General features: G+C 42.8%; 1 protein-coding gene and 1 pseudogene across 6 annotated transcripts in view; one reads left to right on the top strand and one right to left on the bottom strand.

The window, feature by feature from the left end:
• The window catches only part of BORCS5 (BLOC-1 related complex subunit 5), a 131,051-nt gene that overhangs the window by 84,419 nt on the left and 24,995 nt on the right, over positions 1-21,637 (top strand). The window lies entirely within an intron of this gene.
• On the bottom strand, positions 13,287-13,843 carry LOC129481959 (AP-3 complex subunit sigma-1-like; annotated as a pseudogene).

The raw sequence follows: 21,637 nt of genomic DNA, 5'->3' as shown, positions 1-21,637 counted from the left end.
GGTGCTCTAGGTGATTCTAGTATGTAACCAGGTGAAAACCAGTGTTTTGGAGCATTCATTTAAAAATAAACTGACTTTGGCGGTCGACATGGCTCATGCCTATAATCCCAGCACTCCGGGAGGCCAAGACAGGCGGATTGTTTGAGCCCAGGAGTTCAAGACCAGCCTGGGCAACATGGTGAAACCCCATCTCTACAAAAAAGACAAAGAAAAAAAAAAAAACCAGGCATAGTGTTGTGTGCCTGTAGTCCCAGCTACTTGGGAGGTGAGAAGATGGTTTGAGCTCAGGAGGCAGAGTTTGTGGTGAGCCGAGATCTCCACTCTAGTCTGGGCTACAGAGCAAGACCCTGTCTCAAAAAATAAAATAAACAATTTAAAATTCTGTTTGAAGAACTTTGGGATTCACTTTGAATAGTCAGTAATTACCCAGGATTATTGCAAAACAAAGACCAGCACTCACAGTACTGAGCAATACCTCAGCAGCGTGCTCGGGCAGAGGAGGTGAGCACAGTTTTGGGGTCATTCGTGGTGTAATGTGTCTGTCTTATCTCTGTTGATGAGTGTTAGCAAACTCCTGAATCATATCCATCCATCTATGTTCACTTTAGACCTAAGGGTTGAAATTAGTCACTTCCAAATGAGTAAAGCAGAGGATGTCGTTTTGATCAAACACCAACTCTCTGATATTATTCCAGATGTTTCCTGGAAATTTTGTTGGAAAGGTGAGGAAGTAACATAATACTATGTGTTGAAAAGTGAGGGAACTTAATAACCGTGGAGAATATGTGTTAGTGGAAGTATAGAACCGGGATCAACTAGAGGTCCCTAAGATTACAGTACCTGTGATCACTTAAGTCTGGATCAAAGGGAAACATGGCTGTAACTATTTCTGATTCAGATAAAGGAAAGTCAGAGAGTTAGCTAAGCTTTCCTTATGTTAAATTTGGATGATGCTCTTGAATGAAAAGCTTATGTTTATAGATTTGTGTATGCGAGGGAGAAGAATGGAAGTAATTTACTTTGCAATCAGGGAGTCTAGTGACGTACCTTAACTACTAGTTTCTTTAATGGCGATAGGATGACCCCTCAGCCAGCACTGTTGAGCAGCTATTGCAGACCCACCTAGTGGGGAGGTCCTTTGGGGGTTCCAGAGACATGTAACATGGTCCCTGCTCTTTGAGAGTTTAGCCTTGATGAGGGAATGAAGATATACAGAACAGAAATATGAAAAAGGCACTGTTGAAGGGGAATGCTCATTTGTGATTTATAACTAAAGTTCTGTAAGAGTTAAAGATCGGGATATCCTGGAGGAGACGGGGTTTAAGCTAGGTCTTTGAAAAAAAAAAAAAACAAAAAAACAGGATTTGGGAAATGAGAGGAAGAGGGGGGCATTGCTGCAGGGGAACAGCTTGACAGTCTTAGAAGAAAATTAACTTTGGGGCTTCAGGGACAATGAAGAAACTGGCCTAAGTTTCGGTGAGCTTGCTCAGAGAAATCTCTGCATTAAGAACCACAGAATGTTGAAATTGGAAGGACCTTAGAGACCCTCTGGTCCAGTGCTCTCATTATTCAGATGCAGAAATTAAAGCCTTTTAGAGAAAGTAAGCACTTTGGCCAGGTCACACAGTGAGGTAGTGGCCAAAATTAAATTAAAAGTGGATGAAGATCAAAGGGGATTTTTTGTTTTGCAGGTGGTGCACTTGAACATGTTTACAGGATGAGGGGGAAGAGGCAGATGAGACAAGATCAAAGATGAAGGAGAAAGGGGGATTCTTAGAGCAAGATCCCTGAGGAGGCAAGAGTTGGAGCCCTGTGGGACATCTGTTTTGAGAGAACAGGGAGGACGCAGGCAAGTTTATGACAGGAGGGTCCCTGGCACAGATCGGTCACACCCAGCAGCTTGTATCCTCTATGGAGAAGAGGGGGGTCATTTGTTGAGTGGTCATGGTGACTGGGTACAGTAATGAGTGCCATAAGGCATTGAGGGCTCAGCTGAGGCAGGGCAACTTGTATTTGCTCTTTGTATTTGCAGACAGTTCGGCAAAATGGTTCTGAGTGTAAACTCCAGAGCCACACTGCCAAGGTTCAATCCTGGCTCCATCTCTGACTAGCTGTGTGACCTCAGGCAAGTCCCTTAATTCTTCCGAGCCTCAGTGAGAGGCTATTCTGATCAGTGAGAACAGAATGACATCGACTTCAGGTTTTCGTGAGGGTTCAATGAGTTATTTATTCTTGGTACAGTACTAGGGACCACGCCTGCCATCTAGTAGACACTGTAGTGTTAGCTCTTGTTATTGCTTTAAATATAAATGATGACTAAGGAGAAAGGCCTATCCTAATTGCCATGAATTGGCCCATATGAAATGACTTGATACCAGCAGCTGTCTAAATATTGCCCCATTTTAAGCTCTGCTCTTAACAACCCAAGTATAAGAACTAAATAGAGGCAGGGCAAAAAAAAAAATTTTTTTTTTAGCCCACTGTGGTTTCCTTCAAACCCTGCAGGATTTCTTTCATGCCACGAATATGTAGTTTTTGGAATTTCTGTAGTGAATTTAACTGTTTATTCTGCTTTGTGGATAGCATACTTGTGCCCGGGGGACATGGGTCTTGAGAAACGTGAAGCTGGATGGTGGCAAACCATTAGTCCTTGGCTTCTAGGCTGTGGATACATGGCTGCCTCTGATTTGGGGGATTTCCTGTATATTGCTCATTTCTAGTTAAGGATTCAAGTTGACAGACACTGAGTTTTAGGTTACATCTATCATTGAAATGTGGGGTAACTGAAAAGCCAACGAGAAAGGAGTGTGCTTCCTCCCCAGGTGTGGTTTCCCTGGGGGCGAGGGACGAGGCTGGTGGCAAATACGCAGCCCCAGGAAGATGCAGCACAGACTTTTGGAGCTTCTCTTGTCACTGCCCTGGGTCTTATTTCTGCCTCATTCTAGTTGCTGTCAGTGGGTAAATGTGTTCATAGATTAGAACAAGATGCAGCACAGACTTTTGGAGCTTCTCTTGTCACTGCCCTGGGTCTTATTTCTGCCTCATTCTAGTTGCTGTCAGTGGGTAAGTGTGTTCATAGATTAGAACGCCTTTGTAACTAAGATAAAGCCACAAGGTTTATTTTGTTACAGTTCCTGTGTGCTTGCTTGAAGGCCTTGAGAGTACATTCATGCTATGATTCTAGAAACTCCTGTTTTAATTCTTAGATGTATTGATAAGCATACTGTATTGACATAAACCAGTATGAAGCATGGAGGGGGTTCCGACGAACTGATAAGAAAAAATTGCAATCCTTGGAAAGCCATATGATTACACAGGATTATGAAGAGGCCCTAAGGTTTCTCTAATTTAGCCCTTTCATTGTGCAAATAAAGAAACCAAGGACCTTCAAGTGTTTATGAGATTTGCTGGGTATCTTTCTATTAGTTAATGACTAAGATGGTATTAGAAGGCAAGTCATCTTTTCCACTGCACCATACTACTTACGTTCTGCCTCTTTGGAGTCCTTCATTTCATTTTTGTTTATTCCTTTTTTACATGGTAGGTCCTCAACTGGTGTTTGAAGGAATGCACGAGAGTTGCCATTCATGGGCCTGCACACAGGGCTGGGCAGGGATTTCTTTCTGTCGATGGTACTGTAATGTTTAAGACCCAGCTGGAGTCATTTTCCAACTATTTGACCTGACTTCCTGTACTGTGTGTCCTCCCAGGGAGAGAGACTGATCCAGATTAAATGAGTTGTTCCGAGTGTTGCACAGAGCATCAGTGTCTCAACTGGCATTAGCATTCACTTTGAGCTCCTTCGGTTAAAAGCCTGGTTAGCGTGAGCTGTTGGCCAGGTGAAACTTGCTATCGCCCCGACGCTGAACCGAATCTCCTTTAAATGACAACATGGTTAGAGTCCTGTGGCTGCTTTTAAATATATTTTGGCTTCAGTTGCTTCTTTCTTGACCTGAAATTATAAAATGAGTTGGGAGTACCTGTTGCAAAACTACAAATTTTGGCAAGAACACTGAGATGTCAGCTTCTTTTTGCTGAAATCCTGAGGCAAGACATTTCAAGAAAATTTTATGTTCCCATAGAATGTCACAAGTTACTCTGGCATCAATTCCAGGTTGAAACCTTACAATGTAATTATAGTTTCCCCCCTTCTTGTCCTTTGGGCAACCTTTCTTTTCTGTAAGAAATACAACTGGTCCCCTGGGTGGCAGGAAATCCAGGTGGGGGAGTGGGGCTGCTTCTGGTTCGGCAGACTGTAAGGTATGCTGCACAGGGCTTCCTTGGGCCTGGCCCCACACTTCCTTTACACCAGCACTGTCCTGCCAAAAGCCAGAAATCCTGGAAGAGGGCCGAATCTACTTTATTACTTGCCTGTTGGAAATGTAGGCTTGTGTTTTTTGGCAAGGCATGAGCAGAGCCCGGTTATTTGACTGCTCTGAGATTTAACTCCATTCCGCTTTTGGACAATGACATATGAGCATGTGTGAACAGCAGCCTCATTTCCCCCCAGTTTGCCTGCCCTAGACATGCCCCCAGACAGCTGGCTCTGCCAGCTTTCCCAGTGCCAGGTTCTAGAGCCCCTGTTCTTCTCCCTCCCCTGCTCATTTCCAGTCCACCAGAGCGGGCAGTGTCAGAGGTCCCATGCAGCCTCCTCTCTTGTGAGGAACCCCAGAGCACCTGCAGTCTCTAAGCCAACTAGCCAGTATTGAGGGCTCCTGGGTTATGGAAATGAAACCAGGGCTGGGAAAAGATATTCCCCGTCCTGTATCGCTTTCAATGAAGAGAAACAAGAATTTTAGCAAATTTGAGCATTGCTGCAGTGCCTAGAACAATGCCTGGCATGTAGTAGATGTTTAATAAATACTTGTTTAATGAACAACTTATGTATTCTTCAATTATCTCATCCTAGGGACTGATAAGTTTTCTCATTCTATCAGAGAAAATAAAGGTTATGAGGGTTGCATTAGGTAGAGTAAGCTAGGCTACAGCTGTAAATAGACTCAAAGGTGTGTAATGGATCAAAGGCAACAGAAGTTTATTTATTGCTCTTGTTCAAGGTGGATGTTTCTGGTTAGCAGGTGACTCTCCTCCACTGAGTTCAGGGATTCAGGTTCCTTCCATCTTGTGGCTCTGCCGTCCCCAAAGACCACCTTGCGGATAGTGTCCAGTGGCAAAAGGGAAAAAAGAGTGGACTAGCACAGATAGGAGGTTCTTACGGGCCAAACCTATGAGTGTTGCCTATGACTTCGGCTAGAACTCAATTACATGGCCACAGCTAACTCCACAGAGGCTGGGAAATACAGTCTATTGTGTGCCCAGGGGTACACTAAATTTTTAACAGCTGTGTCATCTTCGAACTTAGATTCCTATAATGCATCTGTAGCCGGATGCAAGGTTCCATGGTAAATTTTGCTTGGTTTAAGTCCTCCTGCCAATGAAAACCAAGTGGCATTAGGAAAAGATCTATACTTTTAACAATAAGTAAAAAAAAGAAAAAAAAAGAATCAAGATATAATAGTTTATATTCAATATGATTTCAACTGTGTTAAATATTCTTTTGTTTATTTTAGAGCAGGGTTGTCCAATATTTTGGCTTCCCAGGGCTACTTTGGAAGAATTGTCTTGGGCCACACATAAACTATATTAATGCTAAGGATAGCTGATGAGCTTAAAAACAATGACAAAAAAAAAAACTCATAATATTTTAAGAAAGCTTACAAATTTATATTAGGCCACACTCAAAGCTATCGTGGACTGCATGTGGCCCGTGGCCGAACAATCTTGTTTTAGAGACAAGGTCTCCCTCTGTTGCCCAGGCTGGAGTGCAGTACCACATCATAGCTTCCTGTAGCCTCAAACTCCTGGGCTCAAGTGATCCTCCCACTTCAGCCTCTCAAGTAACCGGGACTACAGGTGTGCCACCTACCTGGCTAATATTTAAATTTTTTTGTAGAGACAGTGTCTTGCCGTATCGCCCAGGCTGGTCTTGAACTCCTGGCCTCAAGCAATCCTCCTACCTCACCTCCCCAAAGCGCTGGGATTATAGGTGCAAGCCATCGTGCCTGGCTATGTTAAATATTCTTAATAAATGATTAGACAGAAGGAAACGTGACAGTGACTTAATTGTGGTTGCCCTTTAGAGATGAGATTATCAGTGGTATTTTGTTTTAGCCTGCTTCTGTTTTTCTATATTTTACAAGATTTCTATCTTGAACATGCATTACTTTTTTTTTTTTTTCAATTTGAAATACCTTTTTTTTTTTTTTTTTTAAGCTGATGGGTAGGCTCCATCTTCAGAGATTCTGAGCCAGTGGGTCTGGAGTAGGGCCCAGTACTGGCTCTTTTATTTTTTAATTTAATTTTTTTACAGAGAGTGTCTTGTTCTGTCACTTAGGCCAGAGTGCAGTGGCACAATCATAGCTCACTCCAGCCTCCGACTCCTAGGCTCAAGTGATCCTCCTGCCCCAGCCTCCCCAGTAGCTAGGATTACAGGTGTGTGACACCATGCCCAGCTGACTTTAATTTTTTTTTTTTGTAGAGACAGGGTCTCGCTAGGTTGCCCAGACTGACCTTGAACTGGCCTCAAGCAGTCCTCCCACATCGGCCTCCCAAATGCCAGGATTACAGGCATGAGCCACCATACCTGGCTTCTGTTTTTTTTTTTTTCCTCTCACAATATATGAATCTCATAAGAGTTCCATCTCCCTGCCTGCAGCTTTTTGACTCACCAAGGTAAGAATATGCCTCTGAGAACTTTTTATGCACATGCCTTTACATGTCTGCTTCATTTATGAACTAGTCAGCTCTGTGTCAGGCCCTGTTGTAGGTGTCGAGGAAATATCACTACAAAACAGCCAAGAATCCCTCCTTCAAAGACCTTACACTCCATTGTGGACACAGACAATAAATAAGATAAAAAAATAAAATAGATGGCATGTAAGATGGTAAATACAAGAATTAAAAAAAAATAAGGGGATACGAAATGTCAGTAGGGTAGAAATTTTATGGGGTGACACAGAAGGCCTTCCCAGAAAGGAACTTTTAATAAAAAGACCTGCTGGTTAGTACAGAGCTAGGCAGGAGACTCTTCTTTATAACTCTGTCTAGATCTGAAATTTATCAGATTATTTGACCAATGGCAATCCCAAATCCCAAGATTCTGTTCTTTACTATCACCCTGCTCATTGTCGTGTTTATCTGAATGTTCTGAACCACAGTCTTATTTGCTATCTCTGTTGTTAGTTGGTAGGAGACTTGCAGATCTATACTCCTTTAAAAATATCTCTGAATTGTTTTAGATCTCAGGGACTCCCAAAGGATTTCATCAGGAGGTGTCCCTAAAGCTTGAAGCAGCATTTAATTTTCTTCTGCCCATGCTGACAGACTGACTATAATACTGTAAGACTTTAGTTGACGTCCTGGCGATCGTCCATAGTTTTCATTCTACACATGAGTAGAGAGCGTTTCACTTGTCTAAGGTCCTATCACACCATTGCTGGAAACTGCCCATGACAGCCAACCTGCAGCCCAGAGCAAAAGGCGTGATGAATGTGAAGGGACTCTGCAGGACCATACGGAGCTATGTAAAAGAAAGGATTGTTTTGGGGGAGTAAAAGTCATTTATTTCAAATGCAGCCAGACAAGGAGGGATTGCAAAATGTTATTCTGTAGAAGTGTGTGCATTAGTGGTGTAACACAGCATCATTTCAGTGATGGTTTCTTCTTGTATCCCAAAGTCCCCCAGCCTCCTCTCTTCCCCTTTCTACCTGGAAGTTTACGAATTCTCTCTTTGCTGAGACTTAGATTCTCTGGAGTCTGTCACTCACCTGCCTTTCCATCATATATTGTAATAGTCATAGTTGTATTCTGCAAAATCCGTGAAATTCAGATGGCTCTGGCCTGAAATATCCAGCCTCCACTCCTGCTCCCTGACTTCTGCTGTGCCCCCTTCTGCTGGCGTCTGCTCCCCTTCTCTGCCTGAGGAATCCTGCTCTCCCATCAGCAACTGCCAAACAGCCTGGCACATGCGGAGGTCCCAGTTTCCCTTGATCACAAGGGACCTCCTTCCTTATGCCTCCCTGGTGCATAGGAAGTGTTTGCTGGAACAGTTTATGTGGTAAAGTTGAGTCGGTGCCTCAACCCTCTGCATGGGGAATGACGTGGGCCTCTGGACTCTAGATCAGGCTCCAGCCTGATGTCCTTCCTGAGCAGCCATCTAGCATCCTGCCCGGGAGCACAAGGCAGCCCCAGTGGCAGTATACCAAATCATTAGACCAATGGCATCGTCCCATGTGCGGTATCTTGGTTCTTTCTTCAGGCACAGTGTGGAGGATTTTAGCTGTAAAATATTTACCCACGCACCACTGCTAAGCTCTGTTCTCTGAGTCAAAAAGGGGTTGTGTTCACACATGGTTTGGGTGCATACACGAGGGAATTACAGAGCACATAGTCCAGTTTTACATTGTTTCATTACCTTAGCTCAGGTTTTAAGATGTTGAGTGTGTCACTTCGGTCACACAAACTTACTTTTACCTCTCTTTAATTCTGGACATCGGAAAGGGGAGTCCAGGTTAGTGGCGTGGCTTGGAGCCTTTCCTCACTGTCCACCTGCTGCATCTGTGGTGGCTTCTCCAGCCCCTCACCTGATGTGGCAGTGACAGCAGCAATAATGTTACAGCTGTTGTTTTTACATGTTTACCATGTGCCAGGTCTAGAATAGGCATTTTGCATATATCATCTATATTTCACGATCAGCTGAGATTCAGAGACCTGAATGTGTTCCCGGTTACACAGTTGTCGAAGTGGAGCTGGGATGCAGGCTCAGAGCTAACGTCCACCTGCGAAACTCTAAAGCCGTGCTTCCTTTCCACCTCTTTGTCCATTGTCTTCAATTCTTTTATTTTTATTTATTTATTTATTTTTTGAGACGGAGTTTTGCTCTTTGTGGCCCAGGCTGGAGTGCAGTGGCACAATCTTGGCTCACTGCAACTTCTGCCTCCCGGGTTCAAGGGATTCTCCTGTCTCAGCCTCCCAAGTAGCTGGGATTACAGGTGCCCGCCACCACACCCGGCTAATTTTTGTATTTTTGGTAGAGACGAGTTTTCAACATGTTGGCTAGCTGGTCTCGAACTCCTGACCTCAGGTGATCTGCCCGTCTTGGCCTCCCAAGGTACTGGGATTACAGGCGTGAGTCACCGCGCCTGACCTTGTCTTCAGTTCTTTTTCTTTTTTTTTTTTTTTTTTGACAGATTTTCACTCTTTCGCCCATGCTGGAATGCAGTGGCAATCTCGGCTAACTGCAGCCTTTGCCTTCTGGTTTCAAGAGATTCTCCTGCCTCAGCCTCCCGAGTAGCTGGGATTATAGGCGCCTGTCATCATGCCCGGCTAATTTTTGTATTTTTAGTAGAGACAGAGTTTCACCATGTTGGCCAGGCTGGTCTCAAACTCCTGACCTCGTGATCTGCCCGCCTCAGACTCCCAAAGTGCTGGGATTACAGGTGTGAGCCACTGTGTCTGGCCGTGTCTTCAATTCTTTAAGGTCTTATTCTTTCATCCTGTCTCCTGCTCATGCCCAGTGTTCAAGCATGTTCCCTTACCCTGTATTCCTTTATAATACTCACCGCATAGTGTCACAGTATACTTAGCATCTCAAAAGCAGTCTTTATAGGATGCAACCACACTTTAAAATAGCCCTGAAGACCCCACATTTACATTCTTGAAGTGGCAACTCTGCCTACCTTGCAGATAACTTTTTTATACTTCCAACTGTGCTTTGGAATGGGGAGAATGGGGCTTTTTTTTTTTGAGACTGAGTCTCGCTCTGTCACCCAGGTTGGAGTGCAGTGGCGCGATCTCGGCTCACTGCACGCTCCGCCTCCCGGGTTCACGCCATTCTCCTGCCTCAGCCTCTCCGAGTAGCTGGGACTACAGGCGCCCGCCACCACGCCCGGCTAATTTTTTTGTATTTTTAGTAGAGACGGAGTTTCACCGTGATCTCGATCTCCTGACCTCGTGATCCGCCCGCCTCGGCCTCCCAAAGTGCTGGGATTACAAGCGTGAGCCACCGCGCCCGGCCGAATGGGGCTTTTTAACAGTGTCTCAGAGGACTGTGGTGGTAGACAGAGAAGTACAGACAGAGAGTGGACTCGTGCCTAGGAGCTTCATCCTTCCCCACTGCCACTCTGGAGGGGTTGCAGAGAGGGAGCCTCGAATTAGTCAGAAAGGGTTGGGGTGCTCGGTTATAGACGGGGCCTTTTCCAGGAGGCAGAAGATCTCAGATGTCTATGTGCCCTACACCACTGTCTTTCATGGGACCCGAGGAAACCTCTCCCAAGGAAAGGGAGGAGTGGGACGTCTGTCCCTCAGACTTTTGTTTTCACTTGTGATGTTTTTCTTTTCCTGATTTGCTGCCGTCACTGCCATTTGCAAGGCCTTTTGTGGGGAGGAGGTGTAATCTGCCTGTTTAGTTTTGGAAGCTGCTTAAAGGTTTTAGGATTTCTGTCCCACTTCCCACCTAGACGTGATGCCAAGGGTAAGAAGGCATCAGGGGAAACTGGGCAAGTCATAAAGTAATTATTGGAACAGTCATGCAATTCAAATTCCTGCCGTTCTGATATCGCTTAATTCTTTTGAAGACCTGAATAAAATTTGTTCTTTTTCTGAGACATTTAGATACATTGTTTGAACAAAGGAAACAGGGTGACTTCAAAATGTCCAGTATGTGGAAATCGATGCCCTTCAGCCTGTGGTGTAATTAATGAAAGCATTGGCGACAGTCGGCCTCATTGTTTGTCGTTGTGCAACAGGAAGTGGTACACTAATAAGGAGCTGGGGAAGGTTTACGTAATTCAGAAGGAAGCAGACATGTGTGCAGTTTTGACTGCTGCCCTTCTCACTGCAGATCCAGGCTCACTGAGCAGGTTCCTGTTCCTGATGGAGGTGGAGATGTCTGATTGGATTTTGTCATTTGATTTTTTTATTTTTTTTTTATTTTTTATTTTTTTTTTTTTTTTTGAGACGGAGTCTCGCTCTGTCGCCCAGGCTGGAGTGCAGTGGCGCAATCTCGGCTCACTGCAAGCTCCGCCTCCCGGGTTCACGCCATTCTCCTGCCTCAGCCTCTCCGAGTAGCTGGGACTACAGGCGCCCGCCACCACGCCCGGCTAATTTTTTTTTTTTGTATTTTTAGTAGAGACGGGGTTTCACCGTGGTCTCGATCTCCTGACCTTGTGATCCGCCCACCTCGGCCTCCCAAAGTGCTGGGATTACAAGCGTGAGCCACCGCGCCCGGCCTTGTCATTTGATTTTTGACGCTGATTAATGATAGATTTTTATTTCCCTTATGGTCAGAAATAGTGTCTTGAAAAGCTTCACTTTAGATCGTAGTTTTCACACACAGTTGTAATTCATTGGGTAAAGCATAGTAGAACAAACTATGGAAAAGGAAATGTCACTGGTAGACTTTGGTCGCTTAGTACAGGTGTGGTGGCCCCTGGAATCAGGAGATCTGGAGTTCAGTCCTGGCCCTGTCAGTCCCAGCTGTGTGAGCTTGGGGATCATGCTTGCCCACTCTGGGAGCAGTCTTCATCTGTAAAAGGAGGGGGTTGCTCAGGACCCTTGCACCTCCTTCCTTTTACAGATGAAGATGGCTTTGTCTAAGCCCCCTTGGTGAGGTCAAGAATTGTGAAATATTTGTACAAGTGAGACGTCAAGAGTACAAAGTGTACAAACGAACTGCCAGTGAAAATGTCATTTAAGTTTATCTGCTAACAGATAGTTTATTCCCTTTGGTCTCCTCTCAGTTTTTGTTTTGTAAATGTCCATGTTTTGTCTGGTAATTTGTTATTTTTTTTTATTAGAAAAGTAAATACCAAAGTGTTTTTCCATTCCACTTGACAGCATAAAAAATTGCCATTTAAATTCATCTCTTAAGGATTTCAAAAAGGCGTTAAACACACTGCTCAACGTGGTATGTATTTAATGGAAATGAGCTGACGTTTGAATTAATTAGCTCTTTAGAAAAGATAGGCAAAAATTGGGCCAAAAAGCCTGGGTTTGAATTCTGGCTTCACTGCTAGTATGAGCTATGTGACCCTGGGCACCTTTTCTTATCTCTGAATCTAATTTCTCATCTCTAATAGGAGAGTGACACTTTCCCTATGAGAGTGTGGTGAGGTATAAAGATAATGTGTGTAAACTGCACAGTACAGTATCTGACAGTAGATACTTAATGGATAGCAGCTGTAACTGTTATACATTATTTTATTAGAATGATTAAAATAACTAGAGAATTTGTGTATATTATATACTAGGTTCTACCTACCAAATCATTCTAACATGATGTGCATTGATTACCAAAAGAAATAGTCCACCAGTATGGATGCCAGTTTTGTTTCTGTTAGAGTGTGTGGAGTGAGATGACAGATCAAAGGTACGCCTATGAGAATAAATGGCAAGAATTTATTCTTTTTTTTTTAACAGTGATAAAATATACTTTTATTTACTTTGTTGAGTCAGAGGGTTGTAAAAAACATTATGGCTGAAGTAGGTATCAGGCAAACAGAAAGGTGCTTTAGAAGTCTAGTTACCTTGGAGTTTATTTAAATGAACAGAAAAATGTCATAATGTTTTCATGCAATATATATTTGATTCTTTAACAATTGTGTGACAAACAGCAGAAGGAATTAAGGGATGCCGCACTTGTGATCCATAAGAAACACCAGCATTTTAGGTTGTACATAATTAAAGAAATATCTCAAACACTTTTTAAAACACTACAGTAGCCAATACATAGAGGCATGCCGTAGGTAGGCACAGGAATGCAGTTTAGAAAAATAAATAAATCACATAGGAACTACTCAATTTCTTTAAAATCACTGAGCAAGAAAAGCAACATTGAACTGGCTGGGCGCAGTGGCTCGCGCCTGTCATCACAGCACTTTGGGAGCCCGAGGCGGGCAGATCACTAGGCCGAGGCGGAAGGGCCAAGGCAGGCAGTCAAGAGATTGAGACCATTCTGGCCAACATGGTGAAACCCCGTCTAATTTTTGTACTAAAAATACTAAAAGCACTTTTTTTTTGTACTAAAAGTACAAAAATTAGCCAGGCGTGGTGGCGGGCGCCTGTAGTCCCAGCTACTCAGGAGGCTGAGGCAGGAGAATGGCGTGAACCCAGGAGGCGGAGCTTGCAGTGAGCCGAGATCGCGCCACTGCACTCCAGCCTGGCGACAGAGCAAGACTCTGTCTCAAAAAAAAAAAAAAAAAAAGTAACGTTGAACTTTCATATTGATTTTACACAGCTTCTATACAGTACCTTGACTTAAATCCAAGAGCAAAAGTTGACTGTCCTCCTCTATTTTTGGTAAACTTACATGACTTTCCCCCCTGGATTTTACCTGGGAGTAGCCTTTTTAAATTTTTATTTAAAAGAGGGCTTGGCACTTTTATAGTAATGTCACCAATGTTAATATTTCTTGGGATCTCAGGAAGATTCACATTTTTTATAGCGGATACAGCACAGGCTGGAGCTCCCACTAAGCCAGCCTCAGATTTTTTCCAGCTTATTTTGTGCCCCAATTTGTGTAACAATCCCATTCATGTTTGTCTCCAGTACCATTCCCCCATCATCATTTCTGCAAGAATATTGTGAACCTTGTCTACATGAAAAATCAAATCCAGTTCACAGACATTTTCAAAACATTTGTCTAATGTTTCCACAAATACACAGGGCTGGTAGAACTTGGAGAGCCGCGGCTTCCCGTGATTGTTAAGATTAGGATCGCCTTGATCATGGCTGGGCCGGGCCCACCGGGTGGGCACTGGGGGCCAGGGTGGGGGCCGGCGTGCAAGCCTCGGCCTCATGATCTTGCCGGCGATCCTTCCCCACCCACTCCCTCCCGCACGCCGGCAAGAGTTTATTCTTACAGGCTGCCATTGCAAACTACTGTCTTCAGAAACAAGGTCACTTCAAAGTGTCCAGAATGTGGTAATTGGTGCCATTCAGCCTGTGGCGTAATTAAGGAAAACATTTGCCCATTGTTGTCCATTGTGCTAGAGAGAGGCATCCAGGAAAGATTCATACTCCCAAACCCTCCATGGGAGTGGTGATCTGGAGGAGGGTGGGACAGCCAGAAAGCACACAGTTGACCCTGAAAGGTTTTGTTGCAGCCTGTCATACCCTAACCTTTATAATCTGTCTGAATTTCTACTGCAGGTGACGTAGCCATGGTCTGGTGGGGATAGAGGTGGCAAGTGGGCTAGAATGTGCCGTATCTTGATTTGTGGCAATGGGCCTCCTACTCTTCGGAGTGGAGACAGCTAATACCATGAGTCAAAGACCAAATCAGGGGATAGCCGATGTATGAAAACACAAGCACCGGGTTCGCAAAGTGGAAGAAAGGTCTTGAAGAAGGTGTCAGAAGCAAAAAATGGTAAGTATGTGAGGAGATGGATATTTTAATTAGCATGACTATAGAAATCATTTCACGGCCGGGCGCGGTGGCTCAAGCCTGTAATCCCAGCACTTTGGGAGGCCAAGGCGGGCGGATCACGAGGTCAGGAGATCGAGACCATCCTGGCTAACACGGTGAAACCCCGTCTCTACCAAAAATACAAAAAATTAGCCGGGCGTGTTGGCGGGCGCCTGTAGTCCCAGCTACTCGGGAGGCTGAGGCAGGAGAATGGCGTGAACCCAGGAGGCGGAGCTTGCAGTGAGCCAAGATTGGGCCACTGCACTCCAGCCTGGGGGACAGAGCAAGACTCCGTCTCAAAAAAAAAAAAAAAAAAAAAAAATTCATTTCACTATGTATATGTATGTCAAAACGTGTGCTGTAAATATATAGTTTTTATTTTTTAAAAAATGAATGCTGTCAGTATGAGTCCATTTAAAAATAAGCAGGCTTGAAAGTTCAAGGAAATTGCTGAGAACTGGCATCTCACGCTTCCTTTTGGGGTTAGTCGATGCATAGTATGGTTAATATAAAGATCCAGGATCTTATGAACACAGCTTTTTACCTTGGACTGTTCCTCTTGCAGACTCAGCTCCCACCTTCCTTTAGGATTAGAAATGTTTTACTTAGCCTCAACAATTTGTTTTACAGCCACTTTCATAGTGTCTAGTCCAGGATTCCCAAATAGGTTTCTTCATCTTCGTAAACTCGAAAGTGGCCATCTGGGGTTCAGTGTCAGGAAGGGTTCTGAGTCCAAGTCAGATTTAAAGAATAACCATGATGCATTACTGGTATCTGTCGGGGGTCTGGGAGAAGGAATTGAATGTATTTGAATACATTTATTTTATTATTTTTTACAACTGAGTTATCATTCACACAGTTCACCCTTTTACAGTGTGCATTTCAGTGGTTTTAGTATTCTTGCAAGATGGTGCAGCTACATCACTACGTAATTCCAGAACATTTTCATCTGCCTAGAATGAAACTCTATGTACATCAGCAGTCACTCCCCATACCTCCATTCCCTACCCCCTGGCAACTACCAGTCTCCTTTCTGTCTCTCTGGATTTGTCTGTTGGGGGTATTTCAGGTATTTCATATAAAGGGAATCATGTGATATGTGGCCCTTGTGTCTGGTTTCTTTTACTTAGCATAATGTTTTCAAGGTTTATCCATGTTGTAGCTTATATCAGTATCTCATATCTTTTTATGCATGAAGAATATTTTATTCTATGGATAGACCACATTTTGTTTATCCATTTTTCAGTGGATGGATGTTTGGGTTGTGTCTACTTTTTGCCTATTATGAATAATGCTGCTATAAACATTTGTGTACAAGGTTTTGGGTGAACATATAATTTACTTCTCTTGGGAATATATGTGAAGTGAAATTGCTGGCTGTATAGTAACTTTATGTTTAACTTTTTGAGAAATGGCCAAACTGCCCTTCAAAATGACTGTCCCATTTTACATGCTTACCAACAATGCACAGGGGTTCCAGTTTCTCCACACCCTCACTAACATTTGTCGTTGTCTGCCTTTTAATTTGAGCCATCCTAGTGGGTGTGAAGTTGTTTTCTTTGTGCTTTTGATGTGCACTTCTCTAATGTCCAATGATGTTGAACATCTTTTCCTGTGTTTATTGGCCATTTGTATATCTTCTTTGGATAAATGGCTTCAGTTATAATTCCAAGGCCAGATTTTGCCCTAGGGACAGTACTGATTTATATAGTTAGGCTAACTGCTTCCTAATTGGGAGAATTGGTAGTTCTGAATTTCAGAAACATCTGAGAAGGGTGGATATTGAAGCTTTATATAAAATATGTAGCAGTTTTCTTTGAATGTGATTATGATTTGGGAAATTTTTAGTTTTACTACCATGAAAAACAAAACTTCCAAGCATATTTTGCCATTCATTATTAGAATAATATAAACATACATGTTTATAGCAGTGTTCTGTTTTCAGATCATATCTCATTATAACCATTACAACACTGCCGTGAGGTAGGATGAATAATAGCCATTATTATCCCCAGTTTTAAAAAGTAGAAGCTGAGAGTCAGCTTGCGACTTGCCCAAATTCACCAACTAGTAGGATTTAAATTCAGGCCTTCTGACTTACTTTGTTAATGGTAATGAATTATTAGTGATGTCAGGGATTTGAAGGGTGAGCTTACATTGCTAAAAATCAGCAATATGCCCGTCTTCAAATAACAGATTGTTACCAACCTCAGAATGTATTATTTGAATAGCTGTAGAACAGGATGAATTGTTACTTTTCCATTTAGCCCCTTTAGCTACAAAGTACTTACAATAAAAGAGCAGAATTACATATCACTGCCTGCTCATTAATTTTGAACCCAGAAGGAAATCCACCCAAAGAAAGAACAAAGCTGGGAATTGATTTAGAACCCTAAAAAGAGGCAGCCTTTGGTTAGCTGGCCTTGACCCACCATGCCTCCTCTTCCCAGCCTCCATATTCCTAAACTGACCTCCTTGGGGAACAGGAATTTAAATGTAGAATGAGTGCAGAGAAAGATATCTATTGAGATCAAATAAAAATTGACCTTGAGACTAACCTAACTGACAGACACCACATTAAAAGCTAAACATTACCTTTAAAGGGTGGGAAAGATGAGTGACTTTCTAAATGCCGTCTTGAGCTGGGCATAGTGGCTTACGTCTGTAATCCCAGTACTTTGGGAGGCCAAGGAGGGCAGATCACCTGAGGTTAGGAGTTCGAGACCACCTGGCCTACATGGTGAAACCCTGTCTCTACTAAAAATATAAAAATTAGCCAGGTGTGGTGGCACACACCTGTAATCCCAGCTACTTGGGAGGCTGAGGCAGGAGAATAGCTTCAACCCAGGAGGCGGAGGTTGCAGTGAGCTGAGATTGTGGCACTGCACTCCAGCCTGGGCAACAGAGTGAGACTCGGTCTTTAAAGAAAAAAAAAACAAAAGGCTGTCTTGATTAAGTCCATATGCAGTATTTTTTGTTTTTAACATTTCTTTTAAACTTAAGTATCTTGGGGATAGAAAAATAAGTCTGTTGATCATATGGATGTGAATTTTGTTAACTGTGAAACCCAGCTTACCTACTCATTTTCCTTTTGACCCATGAGGGTTATTAAATTAGCTTTCGATCATTTCATGCATATCTACATCTTAAGTTTTTAGAATTTAAAAGTTGTACGCTATCTTTATGAAGTACTTACTGTTACGTTGCACATCTTTTCTAACTTAAAATAAGCCCTTTTGTAGTATGTCACAAATTTGGAAAGTTTACCTTTACTTTGAAAAGAACTACATCAAGCATAGTGAGGCCAGGTGTGGTAGATCACACCAGTAATCCCAACACTTTGGGAGGCTGAGGGGGTGGATGGCTTGAGACCGGGAGTTTGGAGATCAGCCAGGGCATCATCGTGAGACCCCATCTCTACAAAAAATAAATAAAAATTAGCCAGGCATGGTGGCACGTGCATATAGTCTCAGCTACTCAGGAAGCTGAGGTGGGAGGATTGCTTGGACCCAGGAGTTCAAGGCTCCCGTGAGCTATGATCAGGCCACTGCACTCCAGCCTGGGCAACAGAGCGAGACCTTGTCTCCAAATAACAAACCACAGTGACATCTTTCATCGGATGACCCGTTTGCCTCAAACCAGCATCAAAGCTTATTTTATCAGGAAATTTTATATAACAAAAGTTTTTGAAGCACTGTATTCTCTTGTTGGAGAGGATATCATTTATTAAAGCTTTTGGTTTTGCTTTCAAAATATTTTTTGAAAAATATACATGTATGCATGTACACGTATGTATTTTTATTTTTACCATATTGGATAGCATCAAACAGTGGTAATAGCTATTCTCATGGCCAAACATATAGATTAAAAACACATGGAAGGACTTGTAGGTAAATAATGATTTCAGTTATTACGTAGTGCAAAATGATTCTATCAGGAAACTGGGATGAGTAATGTGACTCTGTTGTAAGATTTTCAGTAGCAGAAGTACATAACAAAAATAAAATATGTCAGCAAAAAATACAATGGTAAGTTGTCATCTGAGTGATTGTGTAAGCCTTGAAGATAGTTAATGTAACCGAGATGAGGCGTCCACCTCTTGCCTTCACAATAGATATGTTGTGTCTATTTGGATATCACAAAATGTCATTTGGTTTTTTATTCTGCTTTCATGTACTACATTTCTTATCTTGCTTTTTCATTCTTCATGTAAGAGAGGTTTCTAGACAGAGTTTCTGTTTCAGTTCACATACATTTTATCATTTATGGAGCTTCTTTTTCCTGGGGTCTGTTCTAGGAGTTTTATACATTTTATCTCATTTAATTCTCACGTCAACCCTACGAGGTAGGCATTGTCGATGTCACCAATTTAGGGGGCAAAGCAGCTGAGGGTCAGCAAGGTTAAGTAACTGGCTCAAGGTCATGAAGGTAATCAGTCATCTGCAGAAGCAAGATTGTGACTCAGTTCTGTCTGATGCTACTGTCGTTATCCAAAAGCGATGTACATTTTAGTTAGAAAACTGGAATGGTTACTCAACTTCACATTAATTCTTTATTTTATTGCTTCTATAGAAGCTCTCTCCCCTCCCCACAAACTCTGAGTCACTCAGCTGGAGCTCAGGAATGATTTCAGATGTCTAAACAGGTCATTTGCAGGGTCTGGGTGGTCTACCCACAGCGGAGGTAAAAGCTGTGGCTCAATCTTGGCAGGTGAACCATTGTGAATTTAAGCCAGTGGATCTGAAGGCAATTGAGTTCTGTTCTGCCACTCCAGCTCAAGCAGGAGAGCTGCTTCCCTGAAACAGGGCCCCTCTGAGGTTAGATGTGCAGCCTCAGTGGGCATCAGTGTCATGAATAGCCGCTCCTCATTTGGCAGCAGTAACTATCCAGAGACAAAGGATAGGATTCGGGGTAATCGTGGTCATAAGCTAGAAGTCTCCAGAGTCCTTAGAGGAATTTGAAAACTGAACAGAATTTTTTTCTTTCCACACTGTGTCAGGGCTTTAGCAAAGGAGTTCTGTTGTGACAATTGTCTGGGTAACATCTACTTATTCTTTTTTTTTTTTTTCCTGATCTGTAGTCCATCTTACTTAACAGTGCCCACGGCCGCAATCTTCACACTGTTAATAGTTTTACTCTTGACACCTCCATGGCTCCTTTGTCCCAAGAAGGTGAGATCCCACTTCCAGGTGATCCCCTGCAGGACTTTTCCCTGAGCCTCTAACCCATTTCTAGCCCATACTTCCCCCTCAAGAACAATAATTCAGTAATGTTTTCAGTTCTCCTGAAATGATCCCAAATTTTGGATTTTTCCTTAATGTTGAATTGTAAGAGTTATTGATATATTCTGGATGTAAGACTGTCATTTGATACATATAGTGAAATTTTTTCTTTCTGTTTATTTTTGCCCATTATTTTCATAGGGAATAAAATATTATGAATATTTTCTCAGTCTGCTGCTTGCCTTTTCATTTTCGTTCTTTTCTTTTCTTTCCTTTTTTTTTTTTTTTTTTTTTTTTTTTAGACAGTCTTGCTCTGTCACCCAGGCTGGAGGGCAGTGGTGCGATCTTGACTCACTGCAACTTCTGCCTTTTGGGTTCAAGAGATTCTCCTGGCTGGCTGTGGTGGCTCACGCTTGTAATCCCAGCACTTTGGGAGGCCGAGGCAGGTGGATCATGAGGTCAGGAGCTCGAGACTATCCTGGCTAACACGGTGAAACCCCATCTCTACTAAAAATACAAAAAATTAGCTGGGCGTGGTGGCACATGCCTGTAATCCCAGCTACTCGGGAGGCTGAGGCAGGAGAATCGCTTGAACCTGGGAGGTGGAGGTTGCAGTGAGTCGAGATCGCGCCACTGCGCTCTAGCCTGGGTGACAAAGCCAGACTCCGTCTCAAAAAAGAAAAAAAAAAAAAAAGAGATAGTCTCCTGCCTCAGCCTCCCAAGTAGCTGGGATTAACAGGCATGTGCCACCAGGCCCAGCTAATTTTGTATTTTTAGTAGAGACAGGGTTTCTCCATGTTGGTCAGGCTGGTCTCAAGCTCCTGACCTCAGGTGATCCACCCACCTTGGCCTCCCAAACTTCTGGGATTACCTGGCCTTAATGGTATCTTTTTAAGAGAAGTTTTTAGTTTTGATGAAAATCAATTTAACCATTTTTATTTTATGGTTAACACTTTTTGAAACTTAGAAATCTTTGCATACCCCAAGGTAACAAAGATTTTTTTTTTTTTCTTTTTTTTTTAAGACAGGGTTTTGCTCTTGTTTCCCAGGCTGGAGTGCAATGGCACGATCTCGGCTCACTGCAACCTCTGCCTCCCAGGTTCAAGCGATTCTCTTGCCTCAGCCTCCCAAGTAGCTGGGACTACAGGCATACACTACCATCTCCAGCTAATGTTTTGTATTTAGTAGAGACAGGGTTTCACCATGTTTGTCAGGCTGGTCTCGAACTCCTGACCTCAGATGATCCACCCGCCTCAGCCTCCGAAAGTGCTGGGATTACAGGAGTGAGCCACTGAGGCCAGCCAAGGTAGCAAAGATTCTTCTCCTATATTTTCTTCTAGAAGTTTTGTAGTTTTAGCTTCCATATTTAGGTCTGTGATCCATCCCATGTTAATTTCTTGTGTATGCGCTGTGAGATGTAAGGCTCCGGGTTCATTCTTTCTCTGTGGATATCTAGATATTCTAGCACAAATTGTTGAAAAACTTTTTTCCCCCATTAAATTGCCTTGGGATCTTCGTAACGACAAAAGAAAATCAATTAACAATATATTTTTAGATCATTTTTACACGTCTTTTGTTTTATGGATCTGTGTGTCTCTATGCCAGCACCACGCTGTCTTGATTACTGTAGCTTTATAGTAAGTCCGGAAATCAAGTACTGTAAGTCTTCAAACTTTGTTCTTTCAATTATTTTGGCCATTCTGTATACTTAGAATCAGCTTAACAATTCCTGTAAAACAATGCCTTCTAGAATTTTTATTTGGATTACAAATGAACCTCTTAATCAATTTGGCAAGCATCAACACCTTGACCGTGTTGAATCTGACAATCCATGAACATGATATACTTCATTTCTTGAGATCCCTTTTAATTTTTCAGAGTGATGTTTTGTAATATCAGTGTACAGATCTTATACATATTTCATTGAATTTTTCCCTAAGTATTTCATGTT

Source organism: Symphalangus syndactylus, chromosome 5 (genome assembly GCF_028878055.3).
Source record: "Symphalangus syndactylus isolate Jambi chromosome 5, NHGRI_mSymSyn1-v2.1_pri, whole genome shotgun sequence".
Taxonomy (NCBI): Eukaryota; Metazoa; Chordata; class Mammalia; order Primates; family Hylobatidae; genus Symphalangus; species Symphalangus syndactylus.
This window is presented reverse-complemented; position numbering and strand designations above follow the sequence as displayed.